The 13,670-nt window shown below is 46.3% G+C and overlaps 1 protein-coding gene across 2 annotated transcripts in view; it reads right to left on the bottom strand.

The window, feature by feature from the left end:
- The window catches only part of ELMO1 (engulfment and cell motility 1), a 310,364-nt gene extending 303,879 nt beyond the window's left edge, over positions 1-6,485 (bottom strand). Inside the window, exons 1-2 of one of the 2 annotated variants that reach the window (XM_040591563.1) lie at positions 6,176-6,485; positions 5,073-5,143 (exon numbers count right to left, since the gene is read on the bottom strand). The gene's annotated coding sequence lies outside the window, so the exon portion shown is untranslated. Of the gene's footprint in view, positions 1-5,072; positions 5,144-5,648; positions 5,778-6,175 lie in introns of those variants that run through there. The other variant, XM_040591561.1, reaches the window with a different exon arrangement.
- Between the last annotated feature and the right edge of the window lie 7,185 nt (positions 6,486-13,670).

Below are 13,670 nucleotides of genomic sequence, written 5' to 3'. Positions count from 1 at the left end.
CTGAAATACTGGTTTTGCCAAACTCCATCAAAACATAGCAAAAATTATTTTAACTATCATTTTTTTTAAAAAAATTAAAATCATTCACCTATTTTCACAACATTTATGTGTCTCCTATGATTACATAAAAGATCAAGTCAGCATCAGAAGAAACTGAGAGGGGCTTCAAGTCAGCAAACAAATACACTAAGTATACTTCTTACTCGCAGCATGTACACAATCACAGGAAACAACTACATGCTTAATTTTGCAGAAGTTTCTAACAGGGTAAATTAGGAACCCTGCCTCTTTCAATTCTTACTATCAAGCTGACAACAAGCTAAAAGAAAAACACCTCTGATAGCACCAGCCATCTAGCCCCAGGAACCGTGCACAGAATTTCAGCTGAAGGAGGAAGATTGGCACCCTGAGAGCATTATTTGAGCCCGTTGTCATGCCCTGCATATCCTTCCTTTTGTCCAGCTTCAAAGTGTTGGATGCATTTAACCTGCAGGTTGTCAGCCTCATACCTTAAGGGAAAAGAGGTCCACATGGAGCATTTTGTCTGTGTTCACACACACACACTGATTTTTAAAAAGCTCTGGGAAATTGGATCATCTTCAAGCAAGCATCCTCTGCTGTATTAAAGAATGGGAGTTTAAAGCCATCACACCTCCAGAACCTGAAGATCTCAGCAGCAGTGACCCAGCCTCCCTTTCAGCTGAAGCAAGCTCAACAAAAGGCTGGATTATCGTACATGTATTCATGCAGCTGATAAAAAAAATTACTGAGCCGCTGATGATGCAATATTTCAGAGACAGTTTTACACTTCATATGCCCCCCATAAATTTGGACTGTCCAACACTTTGAGCTAGAGATTTTGAAAGAGCATAGGTGATCCCCATTTCAGTCCACAGCTTCTCTTGCAAATCATAAATAAAATTATTTGAGTAATAATCTAAGGGATGCCTGGGAAAGAATTTAAGGACTGGACAAAGTCAGTGAAACCATGAGAGCTGGGATAAAGTAAATACACCAAAGACCAAAGAATAAGGTACCAATGTATAGGTGGCAAACACACAAGAAGAAATTATGAGGAGAGTTTAGTTTTGAGAAATAAAAACCAGAAGGAAAGCAGAAGCAAAAGCCGAGAAAACACACACAGCTAGGACACAGCTATCATTTTCTAACAGATCTGTTTGGGAACAATTTGTTTTCTTACCCCACCCCGCCCCCCTCCAACCCCAGCCTCTTTCCTGAAGATGATGTTTCACAAACACTTTAAATCAACTGAAGTCCATCTGAAAGGGGAAATCTTCTCCCTCAGCACTGACTGGCAGCTTCCGCTCCCTCCTTTGCACTAGTGGATTCTGCAGTGGGATCTGACCGTAAATGGAACACAGCAGAAGCATCAGTAAGCAGACTTACGTCCTCAGAAGCAGCAAGAATAGGTCTCTTATAGCATCTGCATAACATCTCCAGGTAGTATATTCATATTTCTAAAGAACTCCAAAGGCTGCTCACTAGAAATGTACCAAAGTGAGTTCATTTATACATAAACTAAAACACTGCTCTAAGGGGACCCCTACCAGCAGTGGCTTTAAGTCTTCTTCACAGTGCAAGTTAGACCTGAACGGAAAAATGGCTTGTGCATTACTTCCACGCTCTCACTAACCTCTCCCTCCTAGCAGCCATCAAAAACAAGCCTACTGCAGTCAAATCAAGTACTTACAACGGAAACCTGCCACTAGGAGAAATGTATCAATGCATTTCCAAGTGTTTGCCAACAAGCACCAGGTAAATCACTGTTCACCTTGCTCTTAAGTGCAAGGACACACTCTACACACCAATCCGCTTGGCAGCTTGAGAAACTAGTAGCTTACCAACGGGTACCACACATGTGGCACCAGCTACTTAGTATCTGCCCGTAACAAAGAAGTTTACCTCTGTCAGGTCTCTAATGGAGAAAAGAAGAAACATCTTGGCTATCCCCTGTGGCATAGACTTCTCATTAATACTCCTCTTCAATGTTAACTGTGATCAGAAAACTGCGGAAAACTAGCAGAGAAGTTGTGACATTATCCTTCAATCTCTCACTTGCAATAATGAAAGATCACACCACAAAACCAAATCCTTGCAAATAACTTGATGTAAAAATACTGACTGAAGGACAGCTTCACAATTTTCTGATTATTCTTCCATTCTTCTCTGCAATGCCATATGTATGCAGTTTATTTTATGTTAAGTGTCACATACATATTATCACCTCTTATGATCCGTACTATCAAATGCCTGCCAACACACTGGCTTCTGCCAATTGCTTTTAGTTTCTCTTTCTCCCCTTTTCCAGTGTTATATTTGGAGAAAGGGAAAAACAGAAAAGAAAAAGAAAGAAAAAAAAAAAGGTAACTGACTCCAGTAGAAGGAAAATTATCTCAAATCCTTTAAACAGTTGCTCTGTTAAATTGACACAAGTTTAACAACGTGTACTTGGCACATTCCTCTTGCCACGAATACAAGAACCTTTTTCAAAAAAACTCATTCAGAGCAGGGAAATCTTTTAAAGATACAGCACAGGCCTTACTGAATGGTGGTTTGATGGCTGTTACAAAGCCATTTCTAGTTCCAAGTGTTCAAACCACAAAGACTTCATAACATAAACCCCCTTTTCCGAAATCTCCTTTTTAACAATGACTGAACAGGGGAGACAAACTCAACCAACTTATTCTCCCTCAAAGTTCTGGCTCCAGGACAGTGCAAGGATACAGCAGAGGAGAAAGTCTATGAGACCCAGGTATAACTGTGCAGAGAAATAAAGCAGAAAAGGCAAGAGCACTTTTCCTTGCTCCCAAGGTGTATGATGTTTTCTAGTCCCCAGGGCTACCAAAATCCCATCACCTTCTACAAACTTTTTTTTTTTTTAATACAACATACTGCACATTCGCACCACAGCACGATGAAGACAGCTTCTAAACTGGAGAGATCATTTACTTCAAGGAAACTGAAAATCAAGGGATAGCAGAGTCACAACTGAAGACAATTGTACTTGTTGGCCACACCTAAGCCCCAAGCAAATTCCTATCTGAGAATCACAGAATTGGGAATGTTGTGGTTGGCAACATATCAAAAAAGGCTGCTGTCGTTAGACCAGGAGGACACTGCACATTAGTGTGCAGGTGCACTGGCAGAGATCTATGGAAACCTTTTCCTAGTTACAGATAAATCTATAGACATCAGTTTCTCACTCCATCACATACTGAACCCACCCAGAGCATCACAAGAAGAAAGCCACACGCCTTATGTGCAAACATGAGACCTCTGCTCCCTATGTATCAACATGGAATACACAAGATCATAGTCCCAGTACCACTTTGTAGGCTAAATACTGTGAGAAAGTGCATCTAGGAGCCCAAACCTTAAAATCAAAAAGAGACTTCTACTAGGTAGCAAAAACAAAGAGCGGAAGGAAGGGTGGAGCACCACATTACTCTTGATCCGCAATTCGCTGCAGGACAGCATCACTGTCAGGAAGTGCCATGCACACAGCTGTGTTTCAGCAACAGTTACACCTTTATGCAGCCTAAGCTTTTTTTCTGAATATTAGCCTGAAGGGGCATAAAAAAAAAAAAAAAAAAAATCACTTCTTAGGACCGTGAATACAATACATTGCACCCAAACAGTGAGGAAACAGAAGCGCTTGCTTTTAAGAACACGCATAGTCAGGTTATATAATAACGAATACTGAACTGCAGGTACCTTCAGTGACCACATAAGACAACTTACAGAATAAATAGGTAGGAATTTTTCCTATCCCTTCATCAAAATCCATCTGAATTGTACAACTATTAAGTTTTTCCTGGCATATGGAAAATATAAGGAAAAATATCAAAATGTTAAGTGTAGAAATCAGTCCTCTTCCCCCCCCCCCCCTTCCCCATTCTTCATTTAAAAAAATTCTCAATGACACACATAGCAAAGTTTCAAGCTACAGAGAAGACAAGTGTGTTACACTGCACAGCGAATTTCAAACAGATGACAAAAAGAGACAAAAGAAAGTCAACTACCCCCGCACTCTCCCTGAGTGAGCAAACTGGGAATCAGGTACACCTCTAGACTGGTCAAATCATGCACTCAGATCCACAGACTGCACTGACAGCATCTTTCAATAATATCCCTTTCATGTCATGTTGATGTTTTAGCCATACTAATCTTCATTTTCTCTGACCAGGGAGTTTTTGAGAGTTGCTGCAGTACTTTTAACAGCTTTATGGCACGTGCACTGTTAGGAAAACATCCATTAACACACAAGAGGGATTTTACCAGCAAACTGTCACCACTGTCCTTCCTCCTCCTTATCTAGTTACCGGTCATCAGATTGGATCCTTACCACATACTTATACAGCTCAAAAAAAAGGGGGCGGGGGGGGGGGGGAGGGGGGGGGACAGGGCAGAAATCAGGAAAAGAAAATCTTCAAAGAAGGAAAGCAAGCTTGCAGCTCAAACTGGCACAACTTGATGAAAATGCATTTATATGTTTCTTTCCTGTGTAATATTCTATGTAAGTCAATCAAGCAGGAATGACAGGGGAAGAACGGGACTAAAGAGAACAATGAATGATCCATAAATGCCTAAAAGATTATATAACTGAGGATGAGACGGCATGTGTGTGTGTGCACGCATCTGGGGGAAAGGAGGAGAAAGAGTTATGGGGAAGATGAGGAAAGGATGCCCTTGGTCACAGGTACAGGACTCTGCACAGTCCTTACTTAGTTTCCCCCTCTTCCCAAAAGATAAGTATTTTAACCTGGGGCAGTCAGGCAGCTGAGGGACAAAAGCAAAAGCAAACCCATCTCCTTATGAATAACACACTTGGAAGCATCCCTTGCTGAAACCGCACCGTAACCGCTGTATGGTGAAACACAGCTCACAGGCAACCATGTTTACACTAAAGCAATTAACACACGGTACATTTCCTGCATCATTATTATCATTGGCACTCGCAACGCGTTTGTTGCACATTTTGAGCCTTGGCAGGTTAAGAGATATTCTAATAAAATTAATTACAAAACGTTGCTGATTCGAAATGTACTCACTGTTATTTTTCAGGAACTCCTATATTTACTTTATACCATTCTCGGGGGAGAGCTGGACAGTTGTGTTAGTTCTGCAAGGAAAAGATATTGAAAATAAACTTCGCGAAGGCTTCGAGCCAAGCAACTTCTAAACCCGTAACTTTCCGGACCCGCTACGCACTGGCTCTGCAAGGCTGCGCAGCGCGGCTTCGCACCGCCGCCACCCGCCTTGCGGAACAGCCGCTCCCTAGAAACTGACCAGCGGTCCCATCACCGCTGCGAGCGGCGGCCGAGCGACAGCGCCCCGCGTACCCCGGCCCGCCCAGCCCCCCGAGGGGCCGCGGGGCAGCCGTGCCCGGGGTGCGGCGGCCGGGTACCGGCGGCCCGCGGGGATGCACTTGCTTGGAAGTTGCGGTTCCCCCGCCGCGCGGCGGCTGCGCGCACACTTGCGGCGGTCCTGACCCCCCGCGTTAACCCGCGCGGGTCCTCCCGCGGCCGCTGCCCCCCGCACGCCGCCCCCCCGCCCCGGCCGCCCGCCCCCGGTCCCGGTCCCGGCCCCGGCCCCGCCGGGTGAGGCGAGGGCCCGCCACCACTCACCCCCCGGCGCCCGGAGGTGCGCGGCCCCCGCCCGCCTCCCCTCGCCAGCGGCCTCCGACCAGCGGGCGCAGCTGGGGGCGGGCAGGGCCGCCCGGGCCGCGGGAGGGGGCGGGGGGGCGCGGAGCGGGAAGGAGGCGCCGGCGGAGGAGGAGGCGCCGGCGGAGCCGAGCCGGCGGCTGTGGCAGCAGCGGCCGCTGGCCGGCGGGGAGGGGAGGGCAGGGCGGCGGGAGGAGCCGCTGTGCGAGGCGGGCCGGGTCTCCCCCCCCCCGCCGGCCGGGGCCCCGCCGCACTGACAAGCACGAGGCTGCGCTTCCTCTTCCTCACGGCAACGGCGGCCGCTGCCTCCGGCCGCCCCCCGCCCGACACCTCCCCCGGTGGGGGACCGGCTGCGCCGCGGGCAGGTGCGGGGCTCGCCCGGCCGCCCCGTCTCGGCCCGCCCGCCCAACGCCTCTCCCCGCGCTCCCCTTCAGCGCCGCAGCCCGCCCCGTCCCCCGCCGCTTCCCCCCGCCGCCCCGGGGCTCGCCTACCTCCCAGGGCGGGCAGCGCCGCCCGCACCCCGCGGCGCAGAGCGGGGCCGCTCGGCCGCCCCCCGCCGCGGGAGCCGGGCTCCGCGCCGCCGACGCCTCGGTGCGCCGCGCTGCCCCGGCGCTATCCCATCCCGGGGCTCGCACGGGCGCTCGGCGCTCCCCGCCGCCGCTCACTTCCTCTTCCTTCCTCCTGCTGGCCGGGCCGCGCCGTGCAGCCCCGGCCGGCCGCCGCCGAGGGGGTCCCGCCGCTCGGAGCACCTGCGGGCGGGGACGAGACCCGCCCGCCGCTGCCTTGCCCCCGCGCCGCCCGGCAGCGGCCCGGCCCCCTCTGCCCCCTCCTTCTCCTGCAGCGCCCGGTGCGGGCTCCGGGGCTGCCTCCGTCCCTCCGCAATGACTGCTTATCCCTTGGCGCTGCGGGTCTTCCCGGAGAGCCGCCGCCGGGCAGCCTCCCAGCCGGCGCGCTGCGGCGTACGTGGATTTCCACTCCGAAGCCGGCCAGCCGCCGAGGGAGCGCAGCCGGGCCCGGGATGCTCCGCTTGGCGCCCCGGGTCGGGTCGGTCCCGGCCGGGAGGGGGCGGCACCGCCTGCGCTCGGCACCGGCTCCCCGCTCCCGGCTCTGCGATCCCTGGTCCCTGCTCCCAGCTCCCCGACCTCCGCCGGCGTTTCCAGCATCCTCAGGGCCCGCCGAGGCCGGCGTGGGATGAGTGCCTGACTCGTGGCTCTTGCTCGCTGGAAGAGTAAAATACCAGGTCTCTGCTTTTTGTTCTCAGTCTCCCTAAAAGAAAAGTGGTCACTAAGCTATTCTATTTTTTCTTTTTTTTTTTTTTTCCTTTCTTTTTTCTTCTTTTTTTCTGCTTTAAATGCCTTAACTTACAGCCACTGTATGGACTAGCGGCGATATGTGATGCTACAAGCCATCACCTTATGTCTTGTAACGCTGCAGGCAGGGAGGTCTTTTTTGTTTGTTGGGGTTTTTTCAGTCTTGTATGTTTCACTTTTACTTTGGTAAGCACCGACCGTGCAGCCATGAAGCCTGTGGTACAGCAACTTTTATCGTCTGGTGTAACAAAACGTATTCTTCGTGAACTATCCCATGATATGTGAAGACTGAAACCCGCAAAACTACCGGCTCTAATCTCGCAGATAATTATGTGTGAGAGTATCTTTATGCAGGTTAATAATTCCCAGTGATTTCCTATAAAACCACTTTCCTGCGACACCCAGCTCTTCAGGCCATAATAGCGCTGTTATGCATCAGCTGACATTTACCAGGCTCATTGCCCTGAAGGTCCCACAGACGGCTCACAATGATTTTTACACCCAGCAGAACTGCCGGGGGCTTTCCAGAAGAGGAAGCGGGACTTGGTTCTCCCCTTAGGCAGTAACACACCGTGTCAGTGAGATGCTGGATCTGAACAACCACTTCACGCTAGGTCAGAGCAAAAGCTCCAGTGTGAGGCAACGAATGGCATGACTCACCTGAGCCATGCGTTAATGTATTTATAGGGCTAGAGCACAGGCTCTGCCAAATGACAGGGGCTAAGACTGTACCCCAAAAGCAGGGAACCCCTTTTCTCGCAAGCAGAGGTTGCCTGCCTGCTCACCCTTCCTAAAGCACCTCGCAGGCTGGTGCGTGGAATGGGTGGCCATGAGATTCTTCCCCACCAGAACCAGGACAGCCAGGCCAGGGCTCCTTATGGTCCTGTATTCTGAAACTGAAATTCCGTGGCAGGAACCCCCTGCAATCAAGGAACGTTTGTTTGCAGCTTTGAAAAGAGCCTTGTAAGTATAACAAGATGTGCAAGAAAGTTTTGTTTACCTCATTTTCCACTATTAGCTCGGAACCTGTTTCCCAGTATGCTTACATGACGGGGGCTGGCTTCGTTTGTGAAGATAAACACACATATATATGGTGGTAGGAAGGGTGGTTGGAAGAATATTAAGAATGAACATTATTTTAAATGCAAATTTTTGTTCATCACATTTTTGTTTTTCTCTCAGGCTCAGCAATTAAAATTGTTAAAATTGATTTCAGCTGTATATTACCACAATAGTTGCATTTTCAATGGTGCAGGAGAATGTTTATTTAACAATGCTATTGTTACACAATTTAGAAGAAAATTTGTGAAAAAAATCCTGCTCGTTTATGGGGACAAATTTAAGCTGTTCTATTGCACTATTCAAAAGAGAGAGCAAACTGGAAATCTGGAGGGCATACTCCAGCGAAGTCTTCTGATTATCCCTATCCCTATCTAAGTCTACCAACCTAAGTTGATATTGCAACCAGTAGGATTATTTTTGCTCTCCGAAAGCCCAGGAAACCTTTACTCAGGATGTGTATGTACAGAAGTCCTTGGCTGCTATGGCCATTTCCCAGTTTATTCGATAGTACTCCCTTTATGTGATATCTGCTACCAAAGCCTGTGTTATCATCACAACTGATGCTTTTACAACCGATACCAGAGTTCTTACGATGTGGGCATAAGATATTTGCTAAATAATTCTAGAAAGCCTTAGATGTTTGCTAAATAATTCTAGAAAGCCAGAAGAGGGAGCGCAGGAACAGTAAACACCAAGAATTAAGCATTTTAATTTGTGTGGCTATTTCAGCTACAACCTTAAAAAATAAACTAATAAATAAATACATAAAGGAATTTCCAGGCAGGACTGCTGCTGGGCTCTGCTGACAACAAGGGTGTTTCAGGATAGTCCAGTAGGTGCTAATGGCCTGTTGATACCTGGCCTGTAGAAATCTCAACTTGACTGTCCCCAAACTGTAGCAAGCATCAGAGCCATTAATCCCCTTTGACAGTGAAAACTTTAGATCCTGAGATGAAAGAGCTCTTGACAGTTTTGAAGAGGTTGTGTTTTGTCACAGTACTTCTGGCCAGAACCTCCCTGAGCCACAGATTATCCCAGATAGCCTTTGTTACACCCAATGGCAAAGATGGTTGAATTTCACTGTGCTTATAGGCTTTATGAATGGTTTTTATTAATATCAGTATTTTAATTGCATATAAGTTATTCCCTGCAGAGCCTGGTTCATAACCCTTAAAGCATACCAGGATAAGAGCTGTGGTATAGAAACAAAATACAGGAGTATTATCACATTTTGCCTTTTTAGAAGTCACAGATAAATTTCTCTTTATTTTGACAAGGCTATCTGTTGTGTTTGAATGAAAATATTTTGTCTGTGTATGAGTTCATTTCCATGAGGGGTGAACTGAGGTCTCAGAACCACACTTGCCAGGCCATTCCTTCTGCTGGTGACAATGCTGCAGTAGGCCTTCCTCTCTGGTAAATTATTCTGCCACAGACTGAAGAGTGAATGGTAAAAACTGAGTATATGCATGTGTATATAGTCTATTAGATATTTATTAAATAGGTCCTGAAGATCTGGCCTAATTCACAAACAACGACATCAATAAAACCAGCATGTATCAAAAACTTCGAGCTCATTTTTCTAAGCTGCAATGTGCTTGCAGATCTCCGTACTCCAAGCCCTAAATTACAGTTGTCGATTTGCTTTTAGAGATTTACATATGTATGGATTTTATATCCGTATATACATATATATGAACATTTGGTGGGGGACGATTAAACAAGGTCAGTATGATGTAAGGGTTATTATGACTCAGTTTTAGCATACCTCTTCAGACTGTAAATCTGCTGCTGTATATTCCTTTCTATATAACATATGTGCAGAAGGTGATGACCTTTGCAGAAGAGCCAGCGTAATGAAGATATAAATAAATCTCACGTAAGACATGTTTTAATTAACCTACAAACCACCTCACTCCAAAAAGTAGTTTTGGTCTGTTTATGGACTCATTTCCATCTTATCTGGACATAATTTTACAATAAAATAATTGTTAAAAGTTAAGGCTGTGAAATTATAATACTTATGACCATCACACCACTTAGGAAATCCAGGCATGAACAAGCAGGAATGGCTCTCATTCCATTCCTTATGCTTTCATGCCATTAACCCATTGTGTTTCTACAAAGGAAACCACACCTCTACAGACTGTTTTTATTGCCACTTGCTCTTCGATATTTTAACTTGCCTTTGAAGGACCTCTTCAGGGGTTCATGAACAATAAAGTCTAGAACTGATTTCATCACAGTCTGCTGCTGTTTGGAGGAGAAAAACTTGGGAAGAGCTGGTAAAGGTTTGTGTGTTGTTTTTGTTTTTTTTTAAAAAAAAAGAAAAAAACAACAAACAGTTTGATGTTGAAGTTCAGCAAGCTCTGAACTTCAGAGGAGCATCTCTCCTGTTGCAGCAAAAACAATCACTGGAGCTTCCCAGTGATTGTTATAAGTTGGTCCTGACCAGAAAAGTTTAAATCAAACCAGGCATTTTGCTGAGACATTGGTGCAAGCTAAATCTTACTTTTATAACTTCAAGCAGGAGTTCAAGGGAGTCTTATGACCTGCAATATGTAGTGCAGGGGTCCTCAAACTACGGCCTGCGGGCTGGATACGGCCCCCCAGGGTCCTCAATCTGGCCCCTGGTATTTACAGACCCCCCCGCTGGGGGTTGGGAGGGGAAACCAAGCAGCCGCAGATGACTGCCTGCCACTGCATCCGCGCGCCGGCCCCCTGGTTATAAAGTTTGAAGACCCCTGATGTAGTGAATCCAGTGCTGTTTCCCAGCTTTCATGTAAACCTTAATACCTCTCACTGATTTTGATAAGAAGTTCTGCACATCTATTTAAATAACGCAGAACCTGGGCCGTTCTCACCGTGTTCACTCTCGAATCTGTGGCAGGATAATTTACCAGAAAGGAAGGCTTACCCCAGCACTGTCACCGACAGAAGGAATAGCCCAGCAAGGGTGGTTCTCACCCTCTGTTCCCAGGGCTTGATTCACTCCTCACGGAAATGAGCAGAAATTGCTCTTTTGGTAGAAGCAGCGTTGGATCACCCCCAAATAACGAAGAAAAGTGGTTGGTGCTTGACCTAGGGAGTGGGAAGTTGATTATCAATCATCTTAGGTTACAGACCAAGACATCCAAATGTGCATTGTGAGGAGAGAAGATGGCCCACACCAGCATGATGAGGGGCAGGCTCCTCCCCTCCCCCAGCTGGTTGCAGGCAGGATTTGTGCTCCTCACTCGGTGGAACACTGTTTAAGTGACGGCTGTGAAGTTTAGCAGAGATGACAAGAGAACTTGGTTTCTCTGCAGTTTCTCCAAGTTCAGATGCCTGGCTGAAAGAAGAGACACTAAAAGGAGTCCTTGGTGAAGACACCAGAGGAATTTTAATCACGTTTCCAAGACATAACAGAGCTGTTTGCTGCATGCCGTGTTTTCTTCTCCACCACACAGTGACGTTCCTTCTGTCTGCCATCAGATTAACATTTTATGATAAGACCTCTTACTTGTCTCAACCACATTTAAGGATCAATATCTTTTGCACTCATTTTAGCCTTTGTTTTTTCCCCTTCTCTTGAAAGGATAGAGCCAGGCATTCAGGGAATTGGGAATCCTGAGTTTTGACTCAACTGTGAGCCCTTAATCTGCCATTCAACCGTGGGTGAACTGTGTCAGCTTTGGGAATTAATTTCCTACCCTCTCTCTTTCTTTTCTTTCCTTTTGTTCTGTTGTTGGAGGTGTTTTTTTCTTTACTTGTTTGTTTTTCAACCTTGTCATTTTAGGCTGCAAGTTCTCAAAGGCAGATTTTTATTTTTTTTTCTCTCTGTGTATTTGTAGATAACCAATGTATTTCAGCTTCAATTTAATTTGAGGTCTCCTGATACAACTGCAGCACAGTTCTTATTAATAATCCTAGCCTTGTGAAGAAACTTACTGCATTTTGATTGAGGTTTCTACTTCTTTACCCAGCCTGCTATTGTGTTTGATTTGTAGGTAATAGCACTACTGGCCAGTGCACAACCCATAGAAAACTTAAACAAGAAAAGCCCACAAACTTTGGAGCTGCTCACTCCTCCAGTAGTCTTCAAAACTTATTTAACATTCACACATTTTCTAGTCACCTTGTGCTCTATACAGATTAATATTTGATGAAAGCGGCCTATTTGTATTGATTTAGCAGCTGTGTTGTGTGTACAGTTGAGGTTTGAAGGATGGTAAGCCATGTCACGTACTACTACAGACCTCTCACATTAAAGACCAGTTCCATCCTTCCTGGGCAGCGGTGGTGTTATTTATATTGCAACAGACTACAGAGACTTCAACTAGCAAGAAACCAAACACTGCCCAAATTCATGGTAAATGCCATCCTTTCTCCAAAAGACAGAATTTAACACGCAGGGATAACAAGCAGGTACAGACAGAGCCATAGAAGCAGCACAAAGTCTCTCTCCAGCAATAGCCCGGCACGATTCACTACCAGTCAAGGTCAAGTCCTCCTGTCCCAAATTGCAGCACAACAAACACTGCTACACTGGCAAACCCTCCCCGGGACTTACCCATGACTCTTTTGACAGATTTGTGACTTTCTTGCTGGAAATAACAGACTGTTCTGTCTATCATCCATTTTAATCCTTTCATAACATTAATAGACCAACAGTAACTGCTGGCAGCAAAGTAGCAATAAAGAGTACGAGCTCCCTGCTCGGAGGTATGCTGGATGCCCTCTTTCCTAATGAGGTAATTAACTTCAGGTGCTCAACTGAATGAGTCCACGTGAGCAAGTGGCACTCCCGCAGCTGCAAAGTGGCGAGTGAATGCATTTCAGTGTTTGCACTTGGCCTTTCCCCCTTCTGCATTTATTATTCCATTATTACAGAAAGTCACTTTGCCTACAAAATATTTTGCCCTGCTGTCACACTTGATTTTGCATATTTCTCAAGGAGTATAATGCTTATGGCTGAAAATGACTGTGCCAAAAAAAATCATGAGATTTCAGAGCTGGTTATAAAGAACCGTTCAAAACATCCTAACCTTTGAATACGCATTCCTTAGGTAGTACGGTATCCTAGATAATGTCCATTTAGAACAAACATAAACAAAGCTTGGGCTACAGCTTTCAAAATTACGTATTTCAATGCACATAGCTCTTCAGAGAAATTGAAAAGCCTTTAATACTCTGTTTTATTCACATCACTGCTGGACTATGTATTCATTTATGGGAACTTTGAAAAGCTGAAGCAAAGGTCTTGTAACATCCTGTCCTATTATAACCCAATGGAGGTGATTCACCATTCTCACACCCCTGTGTTTTAATGTGTTTCTTTTATGTACTTGCATCATCTATTTTTCATGCCTCCTTTTGGTTTTTCCCTTTTCCATCCTCCTTCCACTCAATTGCTCAAAGTACTGTCTCCTTTTCTATGTTAAGGCCTTGAAGTTATAGCCTTTGTATATATTTTTCATTGCTAAGATACTGTGGTCACTACATCACATTTCTCCTGCTTACCATTTTTAAATGCCACTCACCTATTTCCAGCGTTCCTTCTCCCAGCCCACCTTCCCTGCTCTAAATAAGGCCATCCTTTGGCGGGGCTTTGGGGTGGGTTGCTTTCCCAGGT

Source organism: Falco naumanni, chromosome 4 (genome assembly GCF_017639655.2).
Source record: "Falco naumanni isolate bFalNau1 chromosome 4, bFalNau1.pat, whole genome shotgun sequence".
Classification (NCBI taxonomy): domain Eukaryota; kingdom Metazoa; phylum Chordata; class Aves; order Falconiformes; family Falconidae; genus Falco; species Falco naumanni.
This window is presented reverse-complemented; position numbering and strand designations above follow the sequence as displayed.